General features: G+C 31.9%; 1 protein-coding gene across 4 annotated transcripts in view; it reads left to right on the top strand.

The window, feature by feature from the left end:
- LOC123267636 overlaps positions 1–21,623 on the top strand; it is a 302,887-nt gene that overhangs the window by 129,950 nt on the left and 151,314 nt on the right. The gene's annotated exons all lie outside the window — the stretch shown is intronic.

Here is a 21,623-nt window from a genome sequence, read left to right as displayed (position 1 = left end):
TTGAATCTTTTACCCATTTGATAGCTTATTTCTTGATACTTATTCCCTCACAAACTTTGAGTTAGAGTTATAGTTACTATATAGCATATCATGCATTTTATTTTAAATATCCAATAATTTTATTTTTCATTTCCCATTTTCCGTATTCCACGTACGAACGGAGAATCCCCATCTCACGTTTTTTCCTTTTTTTTTGTCGATGCCAAAATAAAGAAGTACGTCGAACAGCGTTGAGGTCGATCTATCGAGCACAACAGCTGCATTGGAGTGTCATTGCTTCGCATATCTCAGATTCATTTTCAAGGACCGAAATATGTCGGTATAAAATTCGAGTTGACGAAAGTGCTTCAGCTCTTGACAGAATTCCGAATATTTTCCTTTGCAGCTACTTGCGAGTCTATATGTTAGTACGTCGAACGGAATTTCTCGATGCTAGTCAAGATGCACGGAATGAAAGGATAAGTTTTCCAAAGCTGGAAGGGACGGAGGTATGTCGCGTTTTACAACTCCAAGTACAGAGAAAGCTAGTGAAATACTCGAGAATCGTTTGACGTGGAATTCATGCGAGTGACAGACCCACCTAATCTTCTCAGTCTGATGTATGATGCATTCTCGGTTATGTTCCCCAATTCACACTAAAATGTTGTCTTTTGTTTCGAGCTATAAATTTCTTCCTATCAAAAAAATCCATATGCTCTTCTATAGAACTTTCCTGTAATTTCGTGCAAGAATTCAGTAAAAAAATTAAAATAATAACATGGAGTTTTATATAATTAGGTATATCGAGGACGCAAATCGCAAACTTTGCGTTTGTTAATCTTCCGCACCACCCAATTGTCCAAGATCTTTTCTTTAATTGATATTTTATGGGTGATTCTCTGTAAGGACGTCTTCAATCTGTACAAAATTGTCCGACCAAATTATTTTTGATTTTATTAGAAAAAAAATTAACAAGGGCTACAAAACTATCAGCTTAAAGATAATAAATAAACAGCCAATTTAATTTTTGTTTTTTCGATATTTGTGTATCTTTTGCCCTATAATATGACAGGGGACTGTTTGCCAGGGGACTGTTTTTTTTATCAAATTGAGAAAAATCAAGCAAACTATTACAATGCATTCAACTTTTCAAGTTCTCAATGAATATTTACATTAATTAGAACAATATTAAGACTTATGGATCCAATTTTATAAATAAAAATAGTTGCCAGGGGACTGAGTATCTCGCGGCCCAGACACATGTTTCCAGCACAAACGGTGTTTTGACACTAAATAAAATGGCGATAAAGCGCTAACAGCCCTATGGTTATTAACTCAAGGCTAGTTAGGTCCTTATAAACCTTACAGAACATAAAATAGCACATATAAACAAATAGTTTAATGAATTTAATGAAACAAATTAAATTTCGGTATTTTTTATTGAAGAAGATTGTTAGTTAACTAATTAAGTTTATAAACATTGTGGACAAAATAATATATTATGGACGAATAACTTAAAATTTAATATTAAAGTTTCAATTTCGGGAAAGGGACAGCCCAAGGGACTGTTATTTCGGTGGTTTACGAATTTATAGCAAAAAAACCAAAATTTATTTCATTTTAGTTTTCAATGCTCCAAATAGAAATGTTTTTTTACTTTCGTAATAAATTCTTTTTAGTAACAAAATAACAATTTTTCTAATAAAAAAATTCCTGGGGCAGAAAAAAACATCCTTACAGAGAATCACCCATGCTTGAGAATCACCCATAACACTCAAATATAGCCTATCAAAAACATCCATGCAGGTTTGTATGGAAATCTACCTGAGAAAGTATTGGTTCATACAGGAGATATGGAATCCATAACATTTAATGCAGGAATGTATGGATTTATATGGGAATCCATGTGTCTCATAGTTTATTATGTAGATTTTCCATAAGATTATCCATGTACCCACACTTTCCTATATGGATTTCTTTACGGGAATCCATGTACCATTTCACTTATGAATTTCTATATAAATCCATGCATTCCTACATTGAATTCTACAGATTCCTATATGAATTAGTTCTTTCTTATGTGGATTCCCATACAAACCTATGTCGATTTTTTTGATAGGATAATGCCTAGCGACCTCAGACGGAAAATTGGTGGTAGCATCTCTGGTAACACTTGTGATTTAGCACTTGGACGACAATACAGTGTCAGTAGGAGGAAAATGTGAATGTATATAACAAGAATAGCAATAGCAGGAAGAATTGTAAGAATGGTAGAAGCAACAATAGCAACAATAAGAACAATAACATCGAGAACAAGAGTTGGAGTGATGGAATAGGGAAAATAAAAATTTAAAAGAGTAGTTACGGTTGAGTATATACAAGAGTAATAAAAATTAACGATCTCTAAACGGAACAGAAGGAAAGTTTGAACGTCAAGAGTACCCGGTAGTATATTGCCAAAGTCGTTAACATTCCGGGGTAAAGTTAGAGCAAGAGTTTGAGTGAAAGACTGAGGAAGAAATGAAGAAAAGAGCTGGAGATTTGAAACAAAAAAATGAAGAAAGGGAATGGGTTTTAACTACTGGGTGAAAAGAAGAATAAGAAAAAGGTGTATGCGTTGGATATGCGGGTTCTTGAAGGTAACTGCTGCCTCGGCAAAACCTACTAGGGCAGCTCAAGGGAGGAAGGAGCTTAGAATCTAGGGAAAGAGTAAAAAAGTGTGGTTTTAGTTTTGTTGAAATTATAAAAAAATAAACTCGAGTGGAGAGTGAAGCTGAGCGAGTTGGATCCAGCTCTGAGATTCTTCACAATCGGGGTTGAGATAACGGTTGTAAGTTGTATCTAAAAGTGGGCGGACACACTGGGGGTGTAACATCGTTCTCTATCCTCCTCCTCTCGATTTATACTCACTGTTCCGTGCGAATAGAAAAGCTTTTGTTTTCTGCATTACCAGTGCCCAGAAACAAAAACCCGAGGCGTACAAAACAAACAGGTTAAGCAAAAACAACAAAGAACAAAATGAATGCACTAGTATTGTATACTTTGTTCGAGGTCGGACCATGTGTATTTCCGAAAGGAGAGAGTTGACGTTTCGGTGGACTATAAAAATAACAAAGATCACCATTGACTACCCGGATAATTCTGACAGATTGCAACGCCAGATGATAACTTTTTCTTTCTTCAACAGATAAACGTAATCGCAGCCAGTGTTGTCGATTAGAAACGAGTTCACCCCTTCCCTCGTTTTCTTCTACCCTACATCCCCTAGACGCCGATCGATTCGACATCCGTCACCCAGACTTCTTTGAGTTCCAAGTCGAGGGTAAACAAGAATTTGCATTTTACCCTTACAGGACTTTTCCTATTTTACTCTCGCTTCTCTGACGTCTGGAATCCCGTCTAGACTATACCTATACTGGGTCCTTGCTCCTGTATCTCCGGATTCAATACATCAATCGAATTGAGGATGGAATACGTCTCCGACCAACCCGCAACAAAGCCGCGACAACCACCAAGATATAGATGTTTTTGTTTCGAACCGGGAAAACCTGATTGCTGAATCACTATAAATGGTAATTTTGGTGACTTTGTTTATTTGGATGAGCAGAAAAGAAAGCTTTAGAATTGGGACTGTTAGACTGGTGATGGCCCCATTAAAAAATCCATGTAGATTTATATGGGAATCTATATAGGAAAGTATGGATTCAGGTAGGAATCCCTAAAATTCAATGTAAAAATGCATGGATTTATATAGAAATTTATACATGAAATAGCACATGGATTCCCATGTGGAAATCTATATGGGAAAGTATGGGTACATGGATTACTATATGGAAATCCTCAAGGGAACGCATGGGTTCATGGATAATCTTATGGGAAATCCACATAATAAACTGTGGGACACATGGATTCCCATATAAATCCATACATTCTTACATTGAATCTTATGGATTCCATATCTCTTGAATGAACCCATACTTCCTCATGGATGTTTTTTGATAAGCGATACTTGAGTGTCATTTTAGTATATTATCTATATTATTAAGAGAATAAGCAAAATTTTGTGGCCAGTGTATTTATATCATAAAATAAAGGGTTTTATGGTTAAATTTGGTATCGTTGGAAAGGTCTTGACCTGGAGTTTTGCCTTTTCATGGTTTCATATCAGTCTCACCAATACTCAATTTATGATGATAAGTATTTAGGCTGTATTTCAAAATGCTCTATCTCTAGATACATAGTTAAGAAATGACCTTGTATCTTGTGAACTATTGACATTCTTAAAGATTTAAGCTCATCCCGATGTTACACTCATCAAGAGCTTTCATTTGAGTGCCTACATCAATTTTTCATACACAGTGTAACCTCAATATAATAAACCTCACACTCACAAAAACAATTTTGTTGAAATAACAAAAGACGGGATAACTGAAAAATATGTTCTGGTAACAAATAAGTGTAGTTATAGTAACAAATCCATTAGTAGCATTAACAAAATTTTTCAAGTTGTACTAACAAACCAGTCTGTTAAATCACAAAATCAATTTGTTTTCCTAACGAAATCATTTCATTGCAATAACAAAACTAATTTATTGCTAAAATATTTTCCAAATCAGATATCGCTGATTATAGCATACTTTTAAATTATGGATTCTTATAAAATTTACTGTAACAAATTTATTTGTCATTTTAATAGAATAATTTTGCTGTTTCAACAAAAAAATTTGTTATATTAATTAAATTATTTTGTCGAATCTACTTAAAGATTTTACTATAGTAACCAAATTGTTTTGTTGTTATAACATATCAATGGCTGCGTTCAAGTTTACTAAGTTCTTAGCAGATCTGAGCATATCTTGTAGCAACAACTTAAAATAACTATATTATTTTTTTTTTTAAATCTATAATAAAACAATGCAAGGTATATTTATTTAAGTGTGTCTAAAATTAATTTTTTTGGTAGATAAAGTCAGCCCTGCTCAAAACTTAGTAAATCTGAACGCAGCCAATAACTTGCTATAACCTAAATTTTGTTATTTTAACATATAGTTTGTTATCCCTATGTTAACAAATGCATTTGTTACCAGAACACATCTTAGATTATTTTAACAAAATTTTTTTCTGCATGCAATATAGCGAATTCCTCTATTTAACGAATTTTTCAAAATCCCCTAGAACTGCCCATAAGAGTCTATGTAAAATATACCTTTATATTACGAATATATTTTTTTAACAGCTTTACTATATCGAAAGTTTAATTTTTGCAAAATATAGATAGAAACTATTATTGACCTTTATATAACGAATTTTCCAGCCTTTAGCCTCTACATAACGTATTCTACAAATTATCCTCTCTTAATTCCACAATAACTAATGTCTTATCGAGTGTTTATGAATGACACGTTTAATTCTTCATAAATCAGTCATTGCTGTTTGATCACTGTCGAAGAGGAAGAAGAGAATAAAATAAATCAAAATGATTTTACGATAAAAGATGAACGCAACGCTCTAGATGTAATTAAATATGTATTTTTCAAAAAAAAGTGGTTTATCTGACGGTGTAGTTAAATCCTTTAAAGAGTTCGATTGTGCTTTGGATATAATTACTAACACTTTTTTTCGAGTAAAGAAACGAAAAATAAAGATTAAGCCAATATCATTAAGCTAATACCATTATTCTTCAATCATGTTATGTTTTCTTTAATACATTCGATGTTTATTATGTCTATTTTGTTCATTCTATGTCTATTTTGACCTTAAACTGATTTAAATGTTTTCAAATAAATAATTCTGTGTTTTGATTTGAATGAGTTGTTATTCATTGGTGGAAATTTTCTTACCTCGTTATAACGAATCGAGTTTAATCTAACCTCTATATAACAAACCTCATTATTACGAATTACTCGATACAACGAATAATTTCTATTTCCTTTGAGTTTCGTTTTATCAAGATTGCACTGTATTTTATATTTTTATATATTTCACAAATACCATATATAGGGGAGAAGGGGGTCAAATGAACCACGGGGCAATTGAACCACTCGACTTAAAAAATCGAAAAAATTGAAAAAACGCTTCATGCTCTTAGAATTAGATTCTAATATGTTAAACTTGGATATGATCAAAATTTGAAATCATTGCGATCGATAAATTTTGAAAAATTGAGATTTTCTTATTTTTAGGCATGCAAACTTTCTTTTCGGCTGGTGACAAATTGTTTAATAATATTTAAATTTTTGAATTAATTGATAAAATTTGAATTATAGTAGTTGTATATACTTATATTTTATAATCCTCAACTTTGTTTATAGTGATAGAATGGTTTATTTATTTATTATTTACTATTAATTGTTTTAAAATTATATGGGATCAATTGAACCAGCAGTCCGGGGACGATTGAACCATACGGAGAAGCATGGGACATGCGCGCGCATCTTGACTCGACGTGAAAAATACTCAGGGAAATAACCTAACAATTTGATAAACTCAATTTGTAATTAAAATTATTTTTAAATCGATTTTTAATTTATTAAATATAATATATGTGTATTAAAAATGTGCAACAGTAATATTAGAAAGTAACAATTAATATGTTATTTATTAAAAGTTCGGGTTTGAGTTATAAATGTCATTGGTTCAATTGACCCCGAGCAGTGGTTCAATTGCCCCCCGAGCGGGGGTCAATTGAACCATTCGACGCGTTTGGATAAATTAATAATTTTTAAAAATTCACGTTGTTTATTAACTAATTTATGTATTGATAATGATAGTAGACTTAATAAACTATCATTCCAAGAAAAAAAAAGTTATTATTTAGTTTTAATTCGAATAGTAAAAAATTACTAAACTTTTTTTGGTTCAATTGACCCCCTTCTCCCCTATATAAAATATATAAAAATCTTAAAAAATGTCAATAATTGTGCCTTTTCAAAGCTTTATATCATTCGCCCCGATAAGTATTTATACTGCATTTGAAAATGCTCTATCTCTAGATACAAAACTACGAAATGACCTTGTATCTTGCGTACTATTGACATTTTTAAAGATATAAGCTCATCCCGATGTTACACTTATCAAGACCTTTCATTTAAGTACCCACAACAATTTTTCATATATTTATATATATTATATATATGTATATATGAAAAATATATCAAAATGAATGTGGGTACTCGAATGAAAGCTCTTGATGAGTGTAACATTGGGATGAGCTTATATCTTTAAAAATGTCAATGGTTAAGAAAGTACAGTGCAATTTAACAAAAGTCATTATTTAGTAATGACCTTGTATCTTGTCACTTATTGTTATTTTTAAAGATATAAGCTCATCCCGATGTTACACTTATCGAGACCTTTCATTTGAATACCCACATCAATTTTTCATATATTTATATATATTATATACATGTATGTATGAAAAATATATCAAAAATGCATGTGGGTACTCAAATGAAAGCTCTTGATGAGTGTAACATCGGGATGAGCTTATATCTTTTAAAACATCAATAGTTAAAAAAGTGCAGTGCAATTTAACAAAAGTCATTATTTTTAATAAAACAAAATTTTATTTATTTACAATTCACAAGTCACGGCAGTCACATAGTGACTGCAAGTTTGCTAGTATCAATTAAAGATCTTGGACTACTGGGTGGTGCGGAAAACTAACAAGCGCCAAGTCCGTGGTTAGCGTCCTTGATGTACCTAGTTTTTTTTTCTGGCCTATGGCAGGATAATTAAATAAAACTATATATTATTATTTAAATTTTCTTGCTGGATTCCTACATGAAATTCCAGGAAACCATCTGCAAATTCTATAGTATCATGTGGGAATCTAGGCTGATTCGATAGGATCCTCAAAATCCCAACAATGAGTCACACTACTATTTACACAACCCCCATTTTTTATCACCCGACAGATTCACAAAGCTCGACCCTGCACCTGGACGTTCCTCTTACTGATAATCTGTCGGCCATTAAATAGCGTTTACTCAACCGATAATCCCGCTCGTTTTATCAGCCCTCCCCTCTATCGAGTTATTAAATCTCAAAACGAAAATGGCTATCTCTTCCGGCAATATCAATGATTGAAGATATCAATTATCAATTCCCACCTAATGTCCCAACGAAGGAACCACATGGCATGCCCGCATATTTTATCACCACTTCTCATTCCATCACTTCTGAATCAGTCAACAACACGGAAGGGAGAGAATTTGAACACACACCATTACGCAAATTAACTTTCAGTGCCAGGAGCCGACGATTGGCTGGCTGCCAACCGATGCTACTCAGTTTTTTCACGTTTTCTCCATCACCGACTTATTCTTTCAATTCCGGGTGATGCCTAACCTACTTTGTTTACTCGACTGGTGCTCCAGGTAATCAACTTACCACTAAATGTTCTCTAGTGATCCTTTATCAGGATGACTGATGTGACTGATGCTACAGTGGGTTTTCCAATAGTTTCTTCGGTCCTGTGGCTGCGAATTCTAACTTCCTGAAGCTTTCAATCAATGAACATCCTAAGGAACCGCCAGTTCCGGAGCCTTTCTTGGTGTTTATGCACGAACCTCACGTACAAAAGATATTCGTAGGTTACGTGACGTAGCGGGCAGAGGATGACGGTTCACTGAGAATAAAATGGAGCCAAAGCTTTGCCGGTTCTTCTGGCGCTTGTAACACCAACTTTTACCGTCAACTCAAACTTGTGCAAGTGTATGAATGTATACGTACATATACCAGCATGGTTCTATGGATAAAAATATAAGACGGAAGTTGGTAGGAAATGAAAAAGTTATGTTTCGTCACGGCCGTCATCGCTTGACGTTTTCATTTTTCTTCTAGCTAAAGTGCAAAGGAGATGGGATGGCTGTCTTAAAAATATAACCGGTCTGGTAAAAAAGATAAATATTAGCGTGGACTTTAGCTATAAATTCATCGCTCTGGCACTTGTGTTTAACTCGGCAATTCTCGTTCCGCACAACTACGGGCACATTGTTGGCAACGTAACGCGAATTTTTATTGCTACTCTAAGGAACAAAGTCTCATATCTGCACCCACACATACCTACATCCTACTAGATGTTTATAGTTCACTGAAACCGGCTACCAATTGGTGGAATTGGAATTTACTTTTTTTGTTCACGTTCCTGGACGAGGGTACTTGCAGCGCCGCGAGGGAAATATCCCATAAACTTTGGGTACATGAAAAAAAAAAAGGAAACTAAATATGTATAGGTTACTAAATCGAATATTCGAGATTCCAGAGTCTCGCATCAAAATATTCGCCGATAAAATTTCTTTCTTCCCACCAAGTTTTCCGTGAATAAATAACCAAATGTCTGTGTGCGTGTGTGCGTACATTTATTGGCGGGAATATATAGGAGTATCTATTTCTGATAATATTAGAATAAATGTATTGCTACAGCACGGATATATACATAATGTGTAAAAAGTTTTTCGAGGGTTGTCAGAAACAAATTTTTATCCTCCACTCACTTTCCTGTCGCTCAATCGATACCACCTCGTATTTCTCTTTAAATTGTTATCTCAAAAGTTTTTCCCGAGATTTTTTACGTCAAACCTACTATTATAGCGTCTCCTTTACCATTCCCGCTGTTATCCTATCACTGGCAGCCCATTTTCAGGGAGACATATCCTAACCTGTAGTCCCTTAGGGGATTTTTATTCTGCGTCGCTGTACATACATAAGAAATTGACGTTATTTTTAAGCCCGCCAAGGGGAGGGATAAGGATTCAACCTTTATATTTTCTCGCTTTGGTTACTTGTCACTATACTTTTGATATATATATCAGCTATATTCTCAAATTGACACCATATTTTTGCAATCTTGCTCTCATTTTCTACTTTAACTAGATAATTGATCTTAGTCTTAAGATATACCTTAGAATTCTGTTGCAAAACGAATTTTTTTAGACTTTGAACTTTAAAATTTGTCAATTTTACGCATACAATTCACACTATTCCTCAAAATCACCTAGAATTAAGTCAAAATTGATCTTTAAGCAATTTCTAATCAACGAATCTTTAATCAAACACTGTATTGATGCTTTAAATTACTAAATTTACCAAATTCTTGATCATAATTTCAAAAAATACCTTAAAATTTTGTCGCAAAACCAATTTTTTGCACTCTTAACATTGAAATTTTTGAATTCTAACAACAAAATCCACATTATTCTTTGAAATCACCTATAACTAGCTCCAAATTCATTCACAAGCCCTTTTTAATCCAGGAATCTTCAGTCAAACATCATTATAATGCTTCAACTTGCTAATTTCACCAAATCATTGATCTTTTTTCCAAAAAACACCTCAAAATTCTTATTACCAGTTGATTTCTTCAACTTTTACCATTGAAATTCTTCAATTCCAGTAGCGAAATTCACACTAATTTTCCAAGTCGTCTAGGACCACGTCAAAATTGATCTTTAAAACCTTTTTAACTGATAAAACATCACCCAAACATTATACTATTGCTCCAATCAGCTAATTTTACCAAATAGTTGACTTTCTTCCTTAAGAAGACCTTAAAATTTTCTGCAAAATCAATTTCTTTCACTTTTAGCATTAAATAACATCAATTCTAACAACACAATCTCCACTAGTCTTCAAAACTATCTAAAATTAGTTATAAATTGACCTCTTGATCCTTTCCAATCGCCAAACGATTACCCAAACACTCTATATATGCTTCCAATTTTTAATTCAACCAAATCATTGACCCTATTCCCAAAAGACACGTTAAAATCCTTAATTTTAATCAATTTCTTCAACTTTCATCACCTAAATTCTTAAATTCCAATAACAAAATTCACACCAATTTTCCATGTCTTCGAGGACCACGTCAAAATTGTTCTCTGAACCTTTTTTAATTGATAAAACGTCATCCAAACATTATATTATTGCTCCAATATGCTAATTTCACCAAATTATTGATTCTCTTCTTTGAAAAGACCTTAAAATTTTCTGCAAAATAAATTTTTCCACTTTTAGCATTAAATATTGTCAATTCTAACAACACAATCTACACTAGTCTTCAAAATTATCCAAAATTATTTATAAATTGACCTCTTAATCTCCTTCAATTGCCAAATCATCAGCCAAACACTCTATATATGCTTCAACTTGTTCATTTAACCAAATCATTGATCCTATTCCCAAAAAACACCTTAAAATCCTTAAGCCCAATCAATTTCTTCAGCTTTGACCATCAAAATTCTTAAATTCCATCACTATCCCCACCAATCCTTACAGCGACATAAAACTGGGTCTAAATTGATCCCTAAGCTCTTTCCAATCGCTAAATCTCTAGCGACACACTATATAGGTGCTTTCACTTGCAATTCCGTCCAAATATTACCTATGATCAAGCCAGTTATAATTCCACTATATCGATTGACCCTCGACCTTTCAAAAAGCAACGATATCACATGTTCTAAAACTGGGAACGTATGACCACCCTTAGATCGGGACTTAAAACCCGAGCAAGGACGTTAACGTCGGTCCGAGTGGAATTACGGTATTGCCGGGTTCGTTCTTGTTCTCCAAGCTTTGGTGAAAGCATTAAGAGGAGGGCGCTTAAGCAGCTTTTGATGGGAACCCTACCAGCGCCAGTTTTCGTACTAATATTTGCCACTCGAGTCCAGAGCCTCTTTCCGACCTTAATTCCTCTCGCTCACAAATTTAGCAACTATTTTACCACCAATTGTTGATGCTTTTCCTTCAATTTTAACGAAGGATTAAGCTTTTGCAGAAATATTAAATAAGACAGCCAGCACTCTCGATACATATATTTAAAAGCGTTTAATTCGATGCATTGCCGAGCTTGTGATTAGTCTTTGAAAGCAGGCATTGTCGTGAAATATTAATTCAACAAAAGCTCGGTTTGAATTATAAAAATATTTAATAAATGGTTGATAGAGCCGACGGGAACGGGACATGATCAATATATGCACAAAAGAGTATTTTTAAAGCACTCTTCCTCTATTTAGTTTTATCTTCATTTCTTTTTTTTTTTTCTTTTATATATATTTTTTAGTGTACAAAGAAGAAAGCGGATGACAAATTTTATTGATATAGGTTTTTATGGCATTGCCTTTGATAATATCTGAAGCTAATAGTAAACTATTAGAGTTCCCAGTCGGAGGATGAGAGAAAAATAATAAACGAAAATATACCTCGGGTGCTTAGGGAGCGTGGTTTGGGTAAAAAGCTCCAGCTCCAGCTCCTGCTCCATGGCTTTATAATTTATAGAATTAATATTACGTATTAAATATTACTGAACATTATAAATAAACGGACGTATATGTATGTTTATCTCCGCTGCATTATGGACACTCGCTTCATCGGGAAATCAATTATTTACAAACGTACGCTTTATTTAATTTCAAATTGATCAACGTTTATTACAGAATGCTTTCTGTAAAATTCAATATTTCAGCTCGCTTTTGAATATCAGAGCACTGACGGATTTTGTTTAATTGATAAAAATTGAAAATGTGACCTACTGGGTCGCTGAAGAGGGATAGGGAGCTTTCTAACTGATTGCTGGGAAGATTTTACACCCGGGTGCATTGGAAATTCATTCGAATCACAATAATCCCGTGTATGGATGCTAGTGTGATAACACTTTAGATCAATACATCTCGAGGCGTGAATCAGTTAAGCCGATTGGGTTAAAAACAATAACAACCGAAGATTGATGGGCTTTATCCCCTAAAGATTTGCTAATGCTCGTTCTTTGGGAAAATATTTTTAGGAATAATAGAGAGCTTTCATTTGTTTTTTAGCAGATAAAATATATACTGAATTTTTTAAAACAATTTTATTTTTTTTTAAGGTAGTTTGGCCGTCGCAATCCGAAGTCAAATTAATAGAAATTTTTTTTTTCTTTTTTGCAAGTGATCACTCGAAAAATAGCATAAAATATAAAATTATTTCTAATCAGAATTTAGTTAAATAAATTCAATTCATAATTATGGTTAAATAATTATAATAATATAACTATTAAAATATCAACTGACAAGTACTGGGCTGTCACAAAACAATAACTACTGTTATAGGTTATGTAAGGTCGGTACTTAAAACAGTTGCTCACGGTGTTCATTTATTGTTTAAATTTGCAAATATCACTTCAATATCTTAAATCTGCTATAATTTACGTGAACTTTTAATGTATGTTTAATAACAATTTATTTTAATGCAAAAAAACTTTATGATTATATTTCAATTTCAAATTTGCCGCGCACCGAGAAGTCGGCATTTTTCCCCTGATAAAGATGGGGGAATATTGTCTTCGACAAACAACAAAGATAGAAACCAATTTTTGATATTAAAAAATCAATTAAATTAAAACTACGTGGCAAATCGTTATCAAATTTTGATAGAATATGTATGAAACATTGTTCTATCTATTAGAAAGTTTTTTTTTATGGGGTCAAGTAAGCCGATTTCTTATAAATCCTCCATTTCCGGAATTATTGAACATAGACACTCAGAGATCGTATATTTTTGCAAAACTTTAATTAATTATATCTCTTAAACGGTGTGGTACAAAAATCTGTTTTTTTCTATAGATGTATTAAATCATAATCTTTCGAATGAATATAAAAAAATATGGGGTCAAGTTGAAGTCATTTGGCACCCAAACTACCTTAAATTAATTTTAAAAAATAAAATAAATTTTGGTGTATAAACATGATTGGTTGTGGCGTCATTACGGCCGTCAAACCTGAGAGCCAATAAAAATTACGCTATACTCTTTTTTGCTATATTTAGATCACATATCACGAAACAGTCGAATTTAACCTAAAAAATTTATATTGTTAAATAATACAAACGGTAATTATTTTTTCAATCAATGTAAAATAATCTCGAATAAATTTTGAGTGTATCTGATAAAGACTTTACAAAACAATACTTATAATTTAACGGGCTTGGTCAAATATTTTGTTTAATATCGCCAGTAGCCATCTGCGCGCTTTTTAATTATTATTATTTTTCACAAATAATTTTTTATCCGGAACAAATTTTTTTTTACATTTAATAACTTATTTCACATAAAATATAACTTATACTATAAAATATCCGTTTATTTTTTCATTTTAGACGACAATATAAACATGAATCTTTTTAAAACTCGCTGTAAGATGGCGTTGCGCACCGGATGTAATATTACGTCACTGCCGCTTGAATTTAAATTAAAAAAAGTTTTTAATTTTAAATTACTTAGCCAAATAAATTATTAAAATATTTTTTATCTATTTTGTCGTGATAACTTTCACTAAACTTTTGAAAAACAATAAAATTACAAAACATTTTTTCATGAAAATCAAACTGGACCATAAAAATCTTTTTTTCTTTTTTCAAAAATATACTAAAACTGTTATTCAGAGTAAAAAAATTATTGTAAAAGTTTGAGTCTTTAATATTAATATCAAAAGATCGATTATCGAAATTTTTGATTTTCTTTTTCCAAGTCCATTTTCTCCTTGAAACTTTGAAACAATCTAGCGGGAAAATTTGATCAACCTATATTTCCAAAGTAAATTGAATGCTCTACAGAAGGTTTGATTAAAAATTTTCGTCAGATAAGCCGTTTCTGTCTAATGAAGCTTCGAACGTGTCAGTTTCCAAGCTTCGATTCATAAGTTTGAACTGTCTATATATGACAGTACCATAACACAATTTTTCCCTGAATTCTATCCAAGTAGCGCCTTAGGATCTACCACCTTTCCTCCCAACCATCTTTCTCCCCAGGACCCAGTATAGTTTTTCCTATAACAAATAAAAGAACCTCAGGTGAGAAATCCGACTCAATAAATTGTATTTAAATTCAAGCAATCAGTAATTTTGAATATACTTATTGCAAAAACATTCTTATCTCACTAAATGGCATAATAATAATCTTGCAGTATTTGCAGTAACCTTGTTACTTTGTTCAGCACAAACAACGATCACAATCGGCCACAAAAAGCATTGGTAAATAAAATAAAATGTAAAATGTAAACATAGTAATGTTACTAGGTCTCCGGTGGCCTAGTTATCCCTCGGAAGGGAAAAAATGCCCTCGAAGAATCAGTTAGCTCCGCAAAGTGTGTAAGCGACAGATGGTGACACATTTGCATTTCTCTGTGGCTGTGTCTTTCTCAGTTGTGCTCTTTGTTTGTTATTTTATTTTCATTTTTATTATTTTTATTCAGGTGGGTTCTTTTTACCCGGTTTAGTTTTAGTAATTTTATTTATCTAAAAAAAAAAGGAAAAGCTCGTCGTGCGTTGGTTGTCTCGTTGAAAATTTATGGTTCGCTTGTGGCGTAGACCGTTACGCCCGTCCGTAACATTTTGTAGAGGGTGTTCAGAGTAGAGGCTATTTCGTTATTCCGAAACATTCGCTTTAATGACTCCCAGGCTTTCAAGAATAATATGCACCAAGCTCGTGAAAACAATGCAATACACTGCACTGGTGAAACACTCGATATATCAAGACGACCTACCCAACGTTTACACGTTAAAACGCTCAACATTTTTTACCTGTTACTGTTACAACAACCTTTTTCTCTTCTTCGTCTTCTTTACATTCTCGTCTATTTTACATTTTACGTTTTGCCTTTTATAGTCCACATTTTACGTATTACACTTCGCGTTTCATGTTTAACATTTACATCTTTTTTGCTAATTAAAACACGCTAACTTTATACTTGACCTTTTGTCTAGTGTTGGCAGAAGAAATAAAAATTTGATATTTTTTATTCAATTTAAAAAAAAAAAAATTACAATTTTATAAAAAATTTTTTTTCAAAATTAGCAAGATAAAAATGTTTGCTAAGGTAAAGTACCCAGTAGTTGAACAGGTTTCAAAGTAAAACGGATTTGGCCTTACTTTTAATACATAAAGATGTAATTGTGAGTTCAAATTAGTGATTTTCATGAAAATATAAACAATTGGTAGAGTAGCCGACATGTCTTCGGAAGGTTCTGGGTTCGGATCCCAGTCCGAGCTATCTAATAATTTTTTCTCGCATATTCTATAAACTCACATTAAGATGATCCTCTCCACATTCCTTTCTCAATCCTTTCCTACCAATATCCTGTTACGTGAATGTGGAACGCTTCACGTAATAATTACCGTAACTCCTATTCTTTCCCGCTTCACAGCATTATTTATATTTGTATTTATTGAAGCCCAAAATAACAATGATAATTGAATAATTATATTTTGATAACGTTTTTAAGATAGACTATGAAAGGAGTAGTAGTTGAACAATCAATTCTGACAAGCCGCAGTAGTTGAACAGTCCGGTAGCAGTAGTTGAACTAATAAAATATATGGCAATAGGCACACCAAAAATTTTCAACGTTTAATTAAAATATCAAAAGAATTATAACATATTATTGATTAATATTAAAAATAATACTATGAATATTTAATATGTCCATTTAAAAATAAGAAATATCTGTATTTAATTTTTTAATTACATTTTTTATGAATGACAAAGCAAATTCTCAATTATAAATCAAAAAGACTCAATCCAAAACGTTCAATTATTTTTAACTACTCTAATTTTTAGCTATAAAACTTATTTAATTTTCAGTAATTAATACAAATCACAATGCTGATCACTAGTCTATAAACCTATTAGAGATTAGAGTTCTGTTAAAATTATACGGCCCCAGCTTGTTCAAGTTCTGCGTACCGCTTTAAAAATTTGGAGGTATAGTTAGACGCTAAAATTTAATATAATAATTATAGTTTATGTCTTTGCAAAAAAATATGTATTATTTAGCAAAGACTATTCCATTGGATAATACAATTTTTTTTACTTAAAAACATGATTTACAGTTTTTTTTACTGAGTGTTCGGTTGATGATTTAGTACAATTTTTGTAAAATTTCTCAATGAGAAAAAACAATACTTATTTTTGTGAAAAAATTGGTTATTAGATAAAAATCTAACAATTACCAGCATTATTAGCAGCAAAAGATTCCATTACTGCCTTCTGCAGAGCAATTACACTGTTTCATTTTCTATTTCTCAAAAAATTTAATTCCTTTTTGCCGCTCGACTGCGGAGCTGAGATGAAATAGAAGCAATAAAACACCGGTCCAGTTTAACGGCGAGCTTTCATAAGACGAACCCGAGAACTCGTCCAATGGATCGGTCTGTAGCAATAAAGCATTTTTTGCTATAGGAATAAAAAATACATCGACGATCCACGATCGGATACAGAAAAATGGGAGATATAGTCAGCCGGGATGACCGAAGCGGAATGTCCGGTGATGAATTATTGTTTAAAAACACAGCCGAGTCGACGTATACGCCTGACCACACAAATCCTGCAGAATACATTGTTTACAGGCGTCGCGAGCTTCCCCTGAGAGCGAGTCGCTTTTTTTATCCTGTTTCACCTGTTTTCAAACATTCCTGGTTTGTTTTTATTGACGAGCTTCTATCTGCTATGTCTCTGTCCTCATCTTTGTCTTATGCCAGATGAATTCTATTGGAAACAAGTGTTTTCTTTAACAACTATCGCTCCGCTTAATTGTAGCTTTGTTTCATATCACTCAACGGCCATCTTTTATTGGAAAATTTAATAGAGATTTCATGTAAAATTTACTCAAGCTAAAAAAGCTCTTCAAAATAATTTTTTTATTATGTAGTACATTTTAGTAGAAATTAATGTCGAATAAGCATCTCAAAAGAGTCAAATAATTTTTTTTATTTTAATACTTAGCTCCTCAATCTAAACTCTTTTATAGTAAGACGATTTAGCGACAATGCGCCACCTATTGGATATTTTAAATACTAACATTTATCAAAAAATTATATATGAGTTTATTAAGTCATATGGATGAGTTTTTTAAGTCATATGGACATATAAAGCCAGATGTGGCCCAATATGACTAATTTCCATATTAAAAAATCATATACGGACATTTTAGGCAATACCAGAACATATTTTTAATTATTTATGAATATATACGCTTAAAAAAAACTATATATGGATTTATCAAATCACATAAGGATATGTCAAGCCATATCTACCTATAGATGACCATATATGCTCATTTATGGCAAATTTTTGTATGTCAGAAAAATCTATATTGTCATATAAGGTTTTTTTTCGAAAATTAACTGAAAATGTTATTCAAGATGACGAAAGAAAACTTCTTTGTAAAAATTTGAACCTTCAATATTAACTAGCAACCTTGCAGTCACTATGTGACTTGTGAACTATAGATAAATAAAATTTTGCTCTATTAAATGACTTTTGTTAAATTGCACTGTACTTTTTTAACTATTGACCTATTTTAAAAATATAAGCTCATCCCGATTTTACGCTCATCAAGAGCTTTTATTTGAGTACCCATATATATTTTGATATATTTTTCATATATACATATTTACAATATACATAAATATATGAAAAATTGATGTGGGTACTCAAATGAAAGGTCTTGATGAGTGTAATATCGGGATGAGCTTATATCTTTAAAAATGTCATTAGTTGACAAGATACAATGTAATTTCTTAATTATTGACATTTTTTAGGATATAAACTCATTTCAATGTTCCACTCATCGAGACCTTTCATTTAAGTACCCATATGGCATTTTTTATATATTTTATATATACGGTATTTATGAAATATATAAATATATAAAATATATGAAAAATTGATGTGGGTACTTAAATGAAAGGTCTCGATAAGTGTAACTTCGGGATGAGCTTATATCTTAAAAAATATCAATAGATCATAAGATGCAAGGTCATTTCTTAATTATGTATCTAAAGATAGAGCAGTTTTGAATGCAGTCTAAATACTTATCATCATAAATTGACTATTGATGAAAATGATATAAAACCATGTAAAGGCACAAATCCAGGTCAAGAAATCAAATTTAACATAAAAACCCATTTTATTATATAAATACCCTGACCACAAATTTTTGCTTATTTTCTTTATAATACAGATTTTAAAAAGTCTGTCATCAGAAATTTTTGTAAATTTATACCAACTATTTTTCCGATGGCTTCTATCTGTACCTCATATCATCAATGCTCTCAATCTTAATAGTAGCAATTATTGTCAAACAGTTCTGAAATTCAAATGACTACTGGGCGCCATTCCCTAATCGTCCTCTCAAAATAAGAAGCCCTAGCCTTTAAAGCCCATCTATTCAAACCCAGAACAGAGAAAGAAGAAAGAAGAATAGGAAGAGGAAGAACTATCGATTGAAGAGTATTATCATCATGGATGTCGCATAGTTATAGGGAAAGATGTCTATTTAAACATATATATTTATGTCTCGTTTTATTTTATGACTATAAATTCCCCGAGTAATTTTGTTGGATCTGAGGGACGTGGGTTGACTCGGAGTAAACGTCGTAAGTGGAACGATCGATTTACGAACGTGACACAGAGAAGAACCACCATACCAGTAGCAGTAGCTCGTCTGCTATTTCTCGTTCCTCCTCTTTATCGAATATCGTGTTTTGAGCTTCTATCCAGGAGGATCGTCCCAGAGGATACCATAAACACGATGTAACCCGAGAAGACGAAAGGTCTCATGAGAGAGAGGAAGTTGCTTATTTTTACGAGCAAGATTTCAAGGAAATGCACTACTTATTTACTCTATTCATATCCTACCGACAATCAATAAATTACTTATTTTTATTGCGTCCCCTTCATCCAACATCGCTATCATTATCATCCTCGTCATTACGTCTTCTATATTTACGTTAGCGTAATGTGCAATAAGATGTCATTTCGTTTTACGACGCTTCCTTTGACGGAAAAGACCACCACATTGAATCACTGACTCTGGATAATAAAGTTTACTGTAAAATACGATCGGTGTGACAGCTAAGCTCACTTTTTACTGGCGCCGAATATTTCTATAGTGGCGAGGAACTTTCGTCCGGGCTACGGCTGAAACGACAAACAACAGGAAGTACACAAGATATAACAATTCGAGGATACTTTTGTTGTGACCTTCAATTGTTCTGATACTAGGAGTCTCAAAGTTGCTCTTTTGATTTATTTGAAAACTTCAATTGGAAAGAATTATGAGGAAGAAATTATGTCAGTCCATACCTGGCATGATATGACTAATAAAAAAAATATAATTTTTTATATTAAATTTATATTAAAGTTGTGTTGGCTGAAGTAAAATTTTTTCTTAAAATTTTATTCTTGGTGGAAGTCATTTTTTCTTAATTCAAATTATCATAAATACTTGATACAATAAATTTTTATATTTGATCAAGGTTTTTGGATACTTTAGGGAAGCAGCGCCACCTATTTCAGCTGAGAAAAAAATTTTCTCACCTTGAGAAAATTTTTCTCTTGAATATTTGATACCTATTTTATATTATTTTAGCGTGCAATTATACACATTGAATGAAAAAAAATGATTCAATATTATTTCGATGGTCTAATTAGCAATTGGTCTGACTTCTTATTTTGCAGAAGGTGATTTTTTAACATTTTGATGTAGCAATAGTCCAATTATAAATTATTTGAATGATTCAAACTAAAATATTATAGCTCTATTAGATATTAAATGGTTTTTTAAAGTGATAATAAATTTTTTACTAATTGTTTTTTCGAACAAATGGAAGATTTTCTAAAATAGAGTTAGACAATTTGCTAATTAGAACATCGATTTGATCTTCCCATTTGACATGTTAATCAATAAAAATATTAATGAAAATTTACTTCTATCGAGCTATTTAATTTTTTGGAGCAAGAAGCTGAATTTTCTCAAAACAAGAAGATTTTTTTGACTTAAATAAATTTTCTTGGATCAAGATACGTATTTCTTAAAGTAAGAGAATTAATTTTGTTGGAATAAGTGAAATTTCTTGTGTCAAAAAAAATTTTTTTCTTTCACTTAAGAAAATAATTAGGAAGAAAATATTTTCTTGGCTCAAGTGAACTTTTTTTTCTGTGCGCAGAAAGAAAAATTTCTTAACTAGAAAACAAAATTCTTGGCTCAAGAAAATTTTCGGGTGCTTAAAGGAAGACCGAAGTTGTGTTGGCCGAAGTAAAAATTTTTCTTGAAATTCTATTCTTGGTAGAAGTCATTTTTTCTTTTAATTCAAATTATCATAAATACTTGATACAATAAATTTTTATATTTGATCAAGATTTTTAGATACTTCAGGGAAACAGCGCCACCTACTTCAGCTGAGAAAAAAATTTTCTCACATTGAGAAAATTTTTCTCTTGAATATTTGATACCCATTTTATATTATTTTAGCGTGCAATTATACATATTGAATGAAAAAAAATGATTCAATATTATTTGATCTTCTCATTTGACATATTAATCAATAAAAATATTAATGAAAATTTACTTCTATCGAGATATTTAATTTTTTGGAGCAAGAGTGAAATTTTCTCAAGACAAGAAAATTTACTTCTATCAAGAACTAAATTTTTTGTAGCAAGAGGCTGAATTTTCTCAAAACAACAAGATTTTCTTGACTTAAAAAAATTTTCTTGGATCAAGATACGTATTTCTTAAAGCAAGAGAATTAATTTTGTTGGAATCAGTGAAATTTTTTATCAAAATAAATTTTTTTTTCGCTCAAGAAAATAATTAGGAAGAAAAATATT

This window comes from Cotesia glomerata, linkage group LG6 (assembly GCF_020080835.1).
Source record: "Cotesia glomerata isolate CgM1 linkage group LG6, MPM_Cglom_v2.3, whole genome shotgun sequence".
Lineage (NCBI taxonomy): Eukaryota > Metazoa > Arthropoda > Insecta > Hymenoptera > Braconidae > Cotesia > Cotesia glomerata.
The sequence above is the reverse complement of the archived record's forward strand: the minus strand, read 5'-3'. Positions and strand labels throughout refer to the sequence as shown.